Source organism: Cottoperca gobio, chromosome 4, assembly GCF_900634415.1.
Source record: "Cottoperca gobio chromosome 4, fCotGob3.1, whole genome shotgun sequence".
NCBI lineage: Eukaryota > Metazoa > Chordata > Actinopteri > Perciformes > Bovichtidae > Cottoperca > Cottoperca gobio.
Genome location: NC_041358.1, coordinates 19,480,457 through 19,495,315, shown reverse-complemented (window position 1 = coordinate 19,495,315; position 14,859 = coordinate 19,480,457). Strand labels below are relative to the sequence as shown.

Below are 14,859 nucleotides of genomic sequence, written 5' to 3'. Positions count from 1 at the left end.
AACTCCATGAGGAATTCATTTTGTAATTATGCTTTTTTCTTAACAGTCTGCCACCACAGAGCTGTCTTTATCATACTGCTGTCCTGGGTTTCATGTCAGTATGGGAACACACTGCCATCACACATCACATCACTAGAGACTTGTGGTTTACTCACAAAGCTCATTTTTCTACCTAAAATGAAAAAGTACAACAAGCATCTGTACAACATGACTGTAATTTAATCCACTTTGCAGCGCTGACAATGGAAGGGCGGGCTATTGAGAGTTCTGTGTGTATGTCTGTGTATGTTGGGGGGGTTGGAAAAATAGAAAATAAATCAATATTGTGTCTCTCTCCTCTGCAAAATGTGAAGCCATACTTAGAGTGAACAACATGCAATTTAAATATGGGGTATTTTTGGTCAGAGCAGCTTGCTATAGCTGTAACATGTCAAGTATTAGAGGAGAATAGCGTAGAGCTTTAAAAAAAAGAATTGCCAGCTGCCCCTCTGTGAACTTTGACCAAACCTTTGGCGGCACTGAATAATAACTACAGCCTCCTTGCATGCCGTGCTGACTCTGTCAACCTCTTTGAGCCTTTTAAATAACAGTGTCGTTACCTGGAACTTGGTTGATGTTTTGTTGTTAGTGTTTCAAAAGCCTCTACTCCCCTAATGAGGTTTAGTTCAGTCGCAGGAGAAAGAAGAAGAAAAGTGTGTTGTCCCCGTCACGCACTAATGTTTGGCACCTGGTAAAGTTGAACCGATCCATATACGCAGTTGTTTAAAATTACAACGCATTCCCATGAGTCATGTTGTGAGGCAACAGTTTACTTAAAGCCACTGACTTCAGCTCTGATAAATTGGCCTGGAAAGGCAGAGTTCATTTTACCCTATTGGATGCTTCAAATCAATTAACTACCAATATAATTAATCTTAGTCTGATTAAATGCTAGGCTATAATGGCAGGAGATTAGCATTATGTATTGTGTCCCTTGCCAGGAAATACTACTGTGGTATTTTACAAAGGAAGATAAAGGTCAGTTTGTATTGACTGATACTCCGTTTGTGTCCAATCAGCTGAAAATCCTACTTCTAAGGATCTCAGGGTGAACAAAGGATTAATCTGTAAATATGATGTAATGTATGGAAGAGGGCAGCTTGCCTATTCAACCTCGTTTTGACAGCAATGTGACCAATAGGCATGAAAAAGTAAAGGCTTTCAAATATGATAGGTTTCTGACATATTTCATTTTTGCAGCCCTTTTTCTCTCAGGAATAAAAAAAAAAACGCTTAAGGTGATAAACAATTTATCAGAGATGTTGTCTGGAGAGGAAAAAGGCCAAGTTGGAAAGAAAATGAAAACACTGCATTTTATGAACAGGACTTGACAGCCAATCTGGAGTTCATGTCAATGCAATACAATGTGTAGTAAGTAACTATAAGAACTTATGTAAAACTTCCATCAATGCCACATTACAAGTTCTATACTCAAAACATGACATGGAACTGGCAGATTTATAATGGAGACACATCTATTGTTTTTTGTATCAAACGTTAGCTTCCATTGTCCATGTATGGTGCAACTATTTAAATCGAAAGAAAATCAATACTCAAAATAGCTATGTAATGCATAAGTAGAAGAAAATTACATACTATACATCACCCATGAATATGTATTCATATAAGAGTAGTTTCAATACAAACAATGGATTTCTTTCTAGTAAATGGACTGAATCCTAGCTCGTCTTACTATAGAGGTCAAATACACTTCACATGGATCAATTAGGCAGCAGTTACGAGTGGCCGGGTGGGATACATTACCAATGCACTGGCCTATTTTGAGGCTGGAAGTGTGCTGGTTCTTTGGCTGTATGCAAGACCTCTAAGTTTGATCTCCAAATCCGCAGCCAAAGCCACTGATGCTCTGTGTTCCTTGAACACTGTTATAACACTTAAATCCCTCTGCAGAGCCTTCACAATCTCAGTTTCTGGTTTTAAGATTTAGAATTAATGTGGTCTCTCTCTGTTCGAGTAGGAAAACAGAGAGTTGTACAATGAGGGGATAAATGTGTGCTCAAGAATACAGCATGACTCCTTCTGAAATGCACCAAGTAACTTTTTCAACCGTGCTCATGGCAGGTCCTGTAATAACGGCACATTTTCGTGTTCAAATATCTGGAAATCAAACAAAATTGCTGTCCTCTGAGCACACTTTATTCGCCAGCTGGGTTTGTGCATGATGGACCAAAAGCACACTCGTAAACAACCTCGAAAAGCCTCTCTCCATTGATTAGGCCCGAGGCTGAACTACTTTTCACCCTGGTGTCGGACGGTATTTTTGGATCATGGGCAGATGAGTGACATGGACAAATCTATACAGGGACACACAAAAGTCCAGCAAACAATAGATGCAAGTTGAGTCTGCAGGTGTTAGGGTGTTTTCAGTATTGTTTTGTGCAATTATTTAATTTCTTTCTGGAGATTCCTCAGATCTCCACGCTATGGTGATGAGATCTAGCAAAGATAATTATATCATATGCAGAAGTTTATACTGCTTTATTGACAAATTAAAAATGCCTCCTGCTATAATTATTTTCGTATAAGTTCTTCTATATTATATAATGGAGGGCTTATGTGACAACTTCAAATAAATTCTCTTCCTCCGTTTTCATACAGATAATATGAAGACACCAAAACACCATCGATCATGTTCTGGCACTACGATGCGTTAGAATAATGTGATCACAGTGAATCTCACATAAACAAAATACAATACTTACTGTCTCACTTAACTAAATTAATTAATTATTCAAATGAGCCAGAAAAGTAATCATTGTATTGCTCATGGGGTCATTAGCATAATTATTCAGTGAATGCAGTATATGAAAATTATTTACTTTCCATATTGTAACAATACACCATGCCAACATTATCAATATGTGCTGGATATCAAAGTATTAAACATTCCTGTTCCGTTGCACTCATTTAGATAAGTCTTCTAAACTCATGCCTAGAAAGATCTCGACAGTTTAGTGGAGCACTTGTTGTGTTTCAGGGGTCCTTTTCACTTCGGAGCCTTTTACTGTTGGGAAAAGGCTGCTGAACAAACAAAATGTCGCCACACACAGCACACGCCACTGGTGCATGGGTACAAAAACAGAACCACATGACACACAGGAATGTTTACTTGTGTTTGTCCTAGGTTGTCACATACATACAAACACAGGTTTCAGACTCAAAGGGAAACTCAGCACCCTCCTCTTCACAGGTAGCACACACTTCAGACCTTTCTTGAATCACGGGAAGCTATTTTACTAGCTTTGATGTACTTTCAACTCTGTGATCGTGTATCCAAACCAATGACACAGGCGGTGAAAAAAAAACCGATGCTTATCAATCGAACACCTGAAGAAGGAGGAGTTTTATATTCTCAGCACTAATTAAACGCCAGGGAGCAAAGGCTCAAGGCATAGTCAATAACATATCATGTGTGAAGCTCATCTTGTGACCATGGTAACATGGTGCAACAGAGACATTTCTGGTCAGATCCTTATCATGGCCATGCTGATACTAATCAGGCATTCTGGTCACCCATGCCACCCACCCCCACCACCACCACCACTACTAGATTTAAATTCCTCTTCCTCATCTATGTAGCAAGCATTGAGCAGAGCAATGAACAGTGCCATTGCACAGAAGCAAAGCATCAGGCCTTTTCTTTCTCTCCACCCACTCACTGAAATTACATTGTAAGACAAATTCTGCATATTTTACAACCAACATGTTAAAATCAGAGCCATGTTGTCTGCTTGGAAGCAGCTGTATGGTTTCTATAAAGTACATGATCACTCAACCTTTTGACACGTGCTTATTGTACATGATAGTAATTGACATTGATTGGTGCACAGAACCTCTATTTCCATGGGTTATAGCCCTTTATTACACCAATGAGGATACTCTATTTAAAGCTTCCAAGACTGGCATTTACAACCATGTGTAACCTTTGCGATTACATTAGACCCGTACAGAATCTGCAGCTGAAGAACTGCAGGAAACTCCCGCATGTAAAGTGGACCCATTATGTGCCGTCTCTTTGGTGCTGTAATGTTTTAATTCATTTTTTTCCCACTGATGAGCCAAATCAATTGGAAAGTGACCATCTGGTAGGATATGAGTGTCACTGAAGCAGAGTTAATGAACAAAATGTCTTCCTATTTCACACAAACGAGGAGTCATTAGGATCTTCATCAACCATGCAGAGACCTTCTCCCATGTAGTCCCTTGAAACTAGACATTACCACGATCAAACCCAAAAGGGACAACAGGCATAAAGAACATGGTGAGTGTGTACACAGATAAAATGCAGCTTCTGAAACAGCCGTACGTATAATGAGGGCAACAAACTTGAGTCTTTCGCAATTAAATAAAAGTATTCCACTATCGCCTCGTGCTGATTATGCGGCATAAATGACAAAGACACTTTTCTGCTTTTCATCAAGACTATCTTGCCTCCAGTAAATGTTTTTATATTAAAATGACCCTTTGTAAGTAGAATTACACATGCTTCAAGAGTTAGTCTAGGGGCAAAGCAGAGGCTGATCAAAAGGCCTATTGAGCCACTCACGCTGCCATCATTGTGGCCAGAGTACAAAAGAGGTCTCCAGATTATTTTGATGTGAAACCAGATAATTTTTCTGTCGAGAGCCAATGAGAAATGTGACAAGGACGCTCCTGATGCTTGTCGTCTACCGTTAACGTAGCTCTTTGATTTTCCTCGCTGTTCTGATGAAATAAACAGCTGCTTGTAAATGAGCTAGCATTTCTGCTCGGCCCGCCATTATTATGCACTCCTGAGCCGACAAGGTCGCTTGCTGGGGGGATTTGGGGTGAAAGAAAAGTGTGGCCTACAGCATTAGTTTGGAGCCACAGGAAACGCAGCTTGAGTCCTCCAGGTTTTGCCACCCCACCCCTTACCCCCTCCTCTCTATGGTACAAGCAAAGGAAGTCTGTGTAGGAAAAGAAACCTTTAAGTCAAGACTCTTCCAACAGTGCTGATTATATAATCCAGAGATATTCTTTACAACAGCATGTATTCTTAAGAAGTCAGGTCCACACAGAGGAGGAGAAGAAAGAAAATATTGCATATATCCTGCAAACAGCAGGGAATGAGGTAGACTGCTGACTTTGTGTGGCCATTCTGAAAAAGAATTACACTACTGATTTGACAGATATTATTCTTTTGAATTTCTTAACATTAACTTTTACTCAAGACTGCGTTTCCCTTTTTTTCTTCATTTTGTGTGTTGAAAGCTGATGTCATTTTTTGGGCATGGCTAACAGCAAACGACAGTCACTTATGTAGAGGTTTTTTCGCCTCTATAATTCAGACCATAACATCTGTAGATTATTAAACTCTTTGACAACTGATGTTGAAACTATGACTTCTGTGGCACCGATTACACTGACACGACATCTTAGCTCATATTTAGATTAGAGATGATGAGCGAGAAGCCAAAGTTATTCTGTAGGGGGAAAACCATTGATTTTTCTGTTCTTGTTCAATCTATCCACGAGCACGATGCTCAGTGCCAGACTGAAAATAAAAGAATATGCACAAAGCCCTAGTGGACTTGCCAAATAAATATATTTGAAAAGAAAAATATAAAAAAGGAAAAGATCCACACATATCTCATTACAGCCTAGTCTCCTAAGCATGTTCCCATACAACAAAACTGCCTTGCCAATTATGATTTGAGGGAAATGTATTTTGTCCTGGACTATGTTTGTTTTTGGCATATTACAAATGCGTAACTAAACAGTCTGCAGAACTCCGCATATGGAGGAGGTCGGGGTGTATGGAAGGGTCAAAGCAACACAGCACTTTCAATCAGGAGACAGCTGTTCATGTCCCGTGTGAAACCAAAAGTCCACGTTGACCTGTGTAATATTTATTAGTATGAGTAAGTTAAACAACGTGACAAACATACTTATTTTAAACCAAACCATTATCTTTAACTAAATATAACATAATGGTTTTGCTGTCTTAACATAACCAAGTAGTTTTGTTGCGTTTTTGTTTTATTTGAATTTAAAACGTTAACGTTTAAAACTGCAGTATTCTGGGAGAAAATGTGTTTCCCCCGGAAACGCAATTGAGAAACAGTAGAGACGTATGCAAATGTGCTTTTGTAGGAGACAGGGTTGCAAATTATCTAGCGTCAAAATATGTGGAATACTAGTTAGTAATGTTGGGCCTTTGAAACGTACTTGCACAGAGAGAGGAAGACAGGAACAGAGAGAGATATTGGGAGAAGAAGAAGAGGCAAAGAGCAGCAGGGGAACGAGCATTCCAGCCTCATTTGTATTCTCCACCATCCAATTCACTCCAGTTCATTTACATCTCGCTACTTCCATAGCAACAGCAGGGGGGCTATCAGGAGCATCTTTGATATAGGTACATGACTCTGAAAAAGATTTTGTAATTTCTCTCTGAATAGACGGCATGAGAAAAAAAGATTACCAACCCCAACCCGCCCCCACATCCCCTCCTTTGGTGTTAAAGTGGGCTTCTTTAAGCAAAAATGTACTCTGTCAAGAGACTTTTTCTTTACATTAACTCGATTCTATACACATAAGCCTGCTCAGTACTTGATGATTTTACTGTGTTCTGAAAAACATATGGACACCAGCAAAGTCTGGTAGTCAGGAACGGTTTATGTTTTTTCTTTCTAATCCGTAAGACTTTGAACAAATACAAGGCATCAAGTGTTGCCACAAGACAAAATGAAAAAGCACTGCACCAGCAGGAAAACACAGCCTCATCAAATTCCATGTACACTTGCAAGTAAATCAACCTTAAGGCCTAATTAAGCTCTATGGGGCTCATCAAGGTCATAAATCCGCTTTTTTTCATAATGCATTATTGACTACACATCATCTGCACATGTTGGCTGACTCCACTCGCACAAGCACACAATGTCATCTCACTGTCTAATATCGGATAACCCTGGGGCCCATGTGATGTGTGTGTGTGTGTGTGTGTGTGTGTGTGTGTGTGTGTGTGTGTGTGACAGAGAGAAGTGGGGAGTGCTTTTTAGGTCACACAAAAAAGCAAGGACATCTTACAGTAATGAAATGGCTGCGATGGACATCAAACAGTAAACTTTGTCCTTAACAAATCGTCACTTGTAGATTTGGGCCTTAAATTACAATACGTTTTAAGATTATCAATGATAGGTCAAGGCTTTGTGCCCATCGTGTTACGGTAAATTCGATTCAATTCTATGATACAGAATTTGACCTTAAATTGTAAATTGTTCAAATGGATATTGAGCTGACTGCACTTTAAAAGTATTCTGTTTGATTAGTAGTAGACCGATCCTATGAGTCATTCCTGAGGAGAACTGATATAGTGCAGTCCTTGCTAAGAGTCACAGTACCTTTTAGCGGCAGCAAGCTCTTTGGACCTCATTACTCAGCCTTATATTGTCGACAATATTTCTGAAGATATCCAATGATCCAGAGTTTATACGTGATAAGGATGGAAGTCATTTTTGGCCAAAGACATTTCAGACTGGATTTGCTATGTGTTTGTCAGTTATGCCTTTGATCTATATTATTTCCACATTTTCCATTATAAATGATGAAAAAAAATGGACTAAGAAATATTGGGTAGCACAGACTTCCTTCCCTGCTCCAATGAAGCGTTTGATGCTGCTCGATTCAATAAGGAAGTATTTCCCAATGGGTCACCAGTGGCAGTAGACACAAATGAGAAGGGTCCATCTGCTTGGTTTGCATTCCCAAAGTGCACTTCCTCAAGCAGACCACAGCAGTGGTTCCTCTTATCGAGACTCGGCCCTCATGTGTATGCATTTGTGCCACATTATTCAGCTAGTGCTTCAACCCCCCACGTGGCATTTAAATTCCCTGACCAACTGGGTAGTCATGCCCTGATGACATGACTGCTGCTCCAACTGAATTCTTTATGCAGTTCTTATTCAGACTAGACTGCACACTTGCCTGCTTCTAGGTTAGGTTGATTGTTATGTGACACAATGCTATTTTACTCGGACACACTGGCCTAGGCTTTTGTCTCTTCACTGGCCTCACTGAAGGTTAGGCATATATTCTGCACAACAAATTACTTCTCTGACAAATGCAACACAAAGAAAACTATAGCCTTTATTTATTTTTTTAGATTAAAGAAATACAAGATTAGACTTTCTTTAGATTTATTTTGGTTCAATGATTCCATCTCATAATACTTTGAGAGAAAGCTGGCCAAGCAAAATTGAATTTTACTCTTGTTTCAATTCATCAAGGATTTATTGGCTGCTATTCATTAAAATGCAGAGGATGGATATTATCTTGATGACCTTCCATCTCATATGTATTTTTTTCCTAGAGGTGAACGGATTCTTATAACCATCCAAATAAGGTTCCCACCAACATTTCTTTTTTTAAACAAATTTGGATTACCCTCATTTGAATCTGGTCCACAGACTAAGCCTGATTCATTCCTCCATCTCTTCCCAGCCCTCACATGTCACAGCAGGGGCACTTTGAAGTTATCATATAAGGATTTATCAGATGTCTCTCATGGCCTTAATCATTGCTTGTTAGCTATTTAGAAATAATTTGGGGACTGGTGGGGGTGTCTGTGTGTGATGGAAATTACAAAAGGAATTATAAAGCAAGAGGCAAAGGTCCAGCTGGGCTGAGTCTGTATTATAAAAGAATGGCTGATTCAAAATGACTTGCATCATTTGATATTCAGAATCAGAATCAGCTTTAATGGCCAAGTAAGTGTGTACACATATTGATTTGTAACATCTCCACGGGGGAAATGTGCCTTTGATGACTATTTTTGCAGCCCATTATTTATTTGAGAGGGGGATTTAAGAGCAGGGGCCCAAGCCCTTGACATACGGACGCACTCAGGGGTCATTATGACTCAGAAGGTCAAAAGCCGAGTCACTCGCGGACAAGTAGTAGTAATCTACTAGAGCACAAATGGCCCGACCTGACGTGTGTTATGTTTGATAGCAAGTAAACCCCGCACTTCATGACTGCTTTGCGCTAAATGATGGCTGACAGAAATGGAGCAATAAGCTGTAACAACTTTGTTATTGACTCACAGCATATTTTAGCAGCCTGGCTTTGGTCAAGCAGGTTTTGGACAATCTTTACTGCAAGAAAGGGCTGTAAGAAGTTTGAACAAAAGAAAATACTGAATGTACCAGTGAAACTCTGTAATTTAACAAGGTTCATAAATGGGCACTCAGAGTTCCTTGAAAAGGCCCTGGTTCTAAATCCTTTTTATTTATGGGCGTAGTTTCACCACCCATCGTTTACAGGAGCCTCTTCGGGATTTATAGCTGCTCTAAATCAGGACTGAAAGCAAGAGGACAAAGAGGTTTCTACTAAGGGCAAGAACGGATATCTTGCATCTGACTCTCTAGCATGAACTGTACAATCTTAAGCCTTTGGATGTATTATGTCCCCCTAACATAATCTGTCATTACTAGTTCTGCAATCAGTTTTCATTGCATGACATCCAAACCATAACCACACTTTCCTGTGCTCCAGTGAACGTGCCTTTCAACAGCATCCTCACAATGAAAACGTGATTACATACCCCTGGAACACCTGCAGCTTGTTGTTGTTTACATTAGGTATTTCAGCAGATAGGAGATGTTAAACTCACCGGTATGAGTCAATGGTTTCATAAATAGCAGTTCTCCGAAGACCACTTCAATGCATTCATTCCCTCGCTTACGCTTGTTGCTTAAATCAGAAGTTGCAGAGGGACTAAATTGCTCACATTGATAACAAATATGTAATTCACAGTATGACACAGCATGCACGATAATGGTTTAATCATAACAGTTGGCAATCTTGGCATCAGTCTCCATTTCTCAGAAAAGGCTGCCTACATAGGCAACATTAAGTGAATATTGCACTCCATGTGACCTGAACACTGCAGTCTAATCACCTTAAAATTCCACAGTACAACAGTAGCAAACAGGAAACCAAGCTACATTTGCCCTTTGACCAGCTGAGTTGGCTCATTTGTCTGGCGCGAGGGTGTACATGCTGCTTCCTGGTTTAAAATACCATCTAGACTGGATAATCAAAAACATTCTCCTCATCTGCACCTTCCAGACTTCATCAGTAGTCCTTGCGTGAGGTCTGCCTGCGGTCCTTGATGTCTACTACACAGGCTCTAGCAACATGAAGTATATTATAGAACTAAAGAGCCTGTGCTATTTCTGCTATCATACTAGTATTTTCTCAATATATATGCCTCTTACCTGACATATACCAGAACCTTTCAAATCTTATCCTGCAGCAAGTTAAAGGCACTTTTTTATTCTGCCACAGCAAGTAACAAATATAGAACATAGGAGCAAACAAAAACTTTAAAACGGGAGGCACATCTCTGACAAATTGAAGCTTGAAAAGATGCCCACATACTGTTAGTCACATCTGCTATGGCCCGATCAGAGACAATCAACAAAAGCACAACACAATAAATGTTCCATGAATAACAGGTCTTTGGTTATAGTCCACTGCACTGGAGATTGATAAGTCATATTTGTTTTTTCTTCAGTGGATTCAGAGAGGAGAGCCGATGGGTTATCAGAACATATTTTGTAGATTGTTTGGGATATACTTGTTAGGGGCCCTCATGTTTCTACCTGAGCAAGAACAAAGTGAGACAATGCATGACGGTAAAATACAAGGCAGATAGGGACATGAGGGTAGATGACTAATCTAGGGTGCGTGAGATCCCACCCAGCGAGGGCCTCGTGAGACCCATGTGAATGCCCATTATCCACAAAGATCAGCACCGAGAATGATGGAAGAAGGTAGGTTTCACACTAAGTCTGAGGCTCTGTCACGCTGAAACACTTTCCTAGACAAGTCTGAAACCCAATTAATGACCATGTTAAAGGTTGAGCACCATGACAAGCAACACAGTCCTGTTGTGTGAGACTGCAAGCCTTAATTAAACAAATGGCCACATCTTTGCAAGAGAAAATCATACAGCACAGGAACCTTAAAATTAGTGAGAAGTTAAGGGATAAAAAGCCTCATAAAATACCATTTACAGTGTCCCTGCTATAACTACAACACATGAAGGAGAGCAATTGGAGTTGAAACAAGGCATCATGTTTCCTGTCTGAACTGCCGTGTCAGTGTCACGGCCGAGATCCCAGCATGACTTATGGACGGCGACAGCACACAACAAACTAATGAATCTTCCCAAGGTTATCTCTGCATAAATAACCATTAAGAAGAAGGCTGATGCAGCAACCCAAACCCACAGACACAAAACATAGGCCACTAAAATGGAGTTAAAAACCTTTGACAAGGGCAGTGACTTGATAATTATGAGCTTCATATATTCTGGGTTAGTGGAACATATTTTTACTACCTCAGTAGCCGGGTGAAGGGAGGGACTGTGCTTGGGTGGGAGGGTTTCAAGATGTCAAGAGCTCCGCCATGCTCTTGCATGACAAACACCAACCTGGAGCCACAAGTGACAAAGCCCTAATCCAGAAAATCCCTCCTTCCTTTGCTGAAAATCCAAATGAGGATTTGAAGTGCTCGGCAGGGAGGAGACCCAGGGGCTGTGGTTACACCTTGCCACTGCTTGCTCTCCCAGTCATTGTCTCCTTATCTCCTTATTAGCCAAGCCTGGCTGGCGATGAAAGAGACATGACAGCATGGTGGGCCTTCGTACACAGGCCCCACGCCTGCCTGGCTCCACGGGAAGCCAGATACCAAAGTCTGCCGCAAACAACCAGGATGACATCAAGCGGAAGGTTGAAAGACAAAACCGACAGAAGTTGTTTACTAAAGACACACGACACAAAGGAAAGATTCACCCGTTTAGCCCTAACTGTTTTAGTGCCGTTTCCAATATAAAATAAATTGGAAGCTATAAAAACCTAGCTTAATAGGCAAATAACCATTTCATAAAATAATTAACAAAGAAATTATTTGTTTCCTTCAACAAATTAGCTATGGGCCAGCATTTTCAAAGTACCTTAAATACCAAATTAAGTGGTCAGGGAACCAGAGTGTGGCGCCGCAGTGGGGTACTATTCTTTTCTAAGGACACAACTCTGGCACAAATTAGTACTTCAAAAGAACAAGCCTACTGCCTGCGGTTACACACATTGACACTTGACAGATAGTATTTAGATTTTCATTTTTTTTAAGATAACATGCACAAGCATAAATGCAGAGAAAGAGGCCCCTAGTGGAGAAAATGAAAAAGTCATTATCGGTATGCACAAATACATCTTTGCCTCTGAATAGGCTTATGATATCTGGATGTTTTACCTGATTGGATTTACCTTTTAGATACTGATCTGCTTTGCATGACCACTATCAGCCTAGCTTAATACAGTTTAGTGTGGAATGAGCGCAGGGAATAAAATAAGGAATGGCCATTTTCAGAAAGTTATATAAATATGCTTTCATGGTTACAAGAAATGGCTAACCGGAGCACATAGGTGGTGGCAAGGCATTGGGAGGTGCTGGATCCTGTTCTTGTAGGTTCTATCTCACAATAAGCCCTAGGCTTTTACTTCCAGTAATTACATTTTCAGAACACCTTGATTGTCTATTTCACTCCATTCACTTTGAGATGAAGGCTTGAAGTCTCTTCTATTTTCCTTTCACACTGTACAAAAAGAGGACTTTTAAAGGTGCCCTTCCCTGTTGCCCTTGAGAAATCTCAAGTACTTCAAACATTTCAAGCTTTGAGGAGAAACAATAGTGTGGTTTCAGGGTGTACGGAGGGAACAGAAATTCTCCGTGTCAGACTTGTTCAAACAAGTTCTGCGACTGAAACACAGCTTTTATATCATGGCTTACTCTTTATGTACCCTTAACCTCACAGGCACAGCCACCACAGGGCCAATAGTAATGGATCGACAACATGCAATCAAAAAAAAAACAATTGTTGACTCATTATTACATTAAGTCTCCATGACCTACTTAACATTGCTTTGCTTTAATTGTGCTTCTATAGAGAATGGTTGTTTACTTATTGTAAAGTTTGCATACTGTAAAACGCCAGCGATGCCACATGATAAAGACGCTGGACACCGGAATGTAACAACAGACACATTTTCTACCGATACATTCTTGGCAGTCCGTCCAGCTCATTGCAAACTTTACCCTCCCTACCTCTTGACACAGAATCTTGCTCAGCTCTCTAAATCTGTCTCACCGTAATCCTTTGAAGAGAGCGTGTGGCTGAGCTAGGTGTGAATTGTTATTCTGTCACTGATACAGACAAATCCCTTCAACCCCACCAGACTTGACTAAATTATTTTTGGAAGACATGCGAGTCAATTTAAACATGTGTTGCAAGGGAAGATCACCGCCGTTTTTGCATTTTTGCAACAAACAAAAAACATTACGCCTTCATGTCTTTTCTGCTGGGTTGCTATGGTGACATCCGCAGAGGACACCAGTAGGACAAAAGGAAATAAACCTGCAGCTTCAAAGAAGATCACTCAGAATACCAGAGGGCAAACAATATCAAAAGCTGGTCTGAGTAAAACATACTGATTAAAGTGATACACTCTTTTTCCACCAAAATTAGAGAGGATATGAGGTTTTTAAAAATGCGGGAAACCTGTGACTACCGCAGAGTAATTTGTCCCGGGAATGCCGATTCTAACCTTTCCCACAAAAGGCAAAAGCCAGATGTTTGTGGGTTTCTTGTCCAGAAAGGGGGTATAGACAGAAATGTATAGTATTTCCTGACTTATCTCACCTTACTTAAAATGTGTGGTAAAAATTACTCAAGAAATGAATGTTTTGTAATGAGAAAGGGGCACTCCAGCAATTCAATATTTCATAAGAAGCTTGACCCACAAAAGAAAAATTCAAATTGATGCAGCAGAAGCCAAGATATCCTGTCTTTTAGTCCCTAGTATGGGTCAAGCTCCACAGGAACTGGTCTCTTCCCCTTTACTAATGCAACTCATTCATATCTTTTGTTAGACCCTCCCTGCCTACTAAATACCCATGTCTTTCAACCTTGCAGTGCAAACTTAACTTAGCTAACTTTAAAAAAAATTGTCAAGAAAAAAGCCCGAGCCGAGATAACCCCTGATGGGATCATCAGACTTTAGAAATCTCCCTCCAGAGCAAAGACATGATGCAACTGTTTTATCAGCCTGGGTAGTACGTCTTGTGATGAGCAAACTGAACTTTGTGTGTCCTTGTGTGAAATTGAGGTCAAATTGTAGAATTTAAACGTGACGACCAAAATCCCAAGAAACCAAAATGCAACATGGTATTTTGTCTCATATCCTTATGTCCATACTGATATTGATATTGATTACATTATCTATGTCACAACAAGGCCCTTCCTGGGCTTTTGTAGGATTTCGGACACACTGCGAGAACACAGGTTCTAATCTATGCTCCGAGATCGTCCAATCACAGTGTATAAAACTGCCTGTATTATAACAAAATAATTATTATAGTTTTACCCGTTATACAGTGACTGTAAACAATACAGCACTAAATGAGAATCTGCTCACACAAGGGACGGAAAAGAAACAAATGACATCTCCAGCATAGCATGGTTAATTCTATATACATACCATACGGTTCAAAAGCTCAATGACCCAGGGCTCCTTTAATATTTATAACATTATGCCATATATACAGTTTATATATATATATATATTTAGCATAATTAGAATAATAAGCCAAATCAATTTTAGAAACTGATGTCACTGACCAGGCAGCCACGGTTGTGGATGCATACACGCATTTTCTTCCCAGAAGTGAATAAAATAAGGAAAATGGCAGCTGAAGCGCCTGGAAAGGCAGTGA

At 40.1% G+C, this 14,859-nt stretch overlaps 1 protein-coding gene across 13 annotated transcripts in view; it reads right to left on the bottom strand.

The window, feature by feature from the left end:
* Positions 1 to 14,859, bottom strand: part of adgrl2a (adhesion G protein-coupled receptor L2a) — a 90,806-nt gene that overhangs the window by 53,257 nt on the left and 22,690 nt on the right. The gene's annotated exons all lie outside the window — the stretch shown is intronic.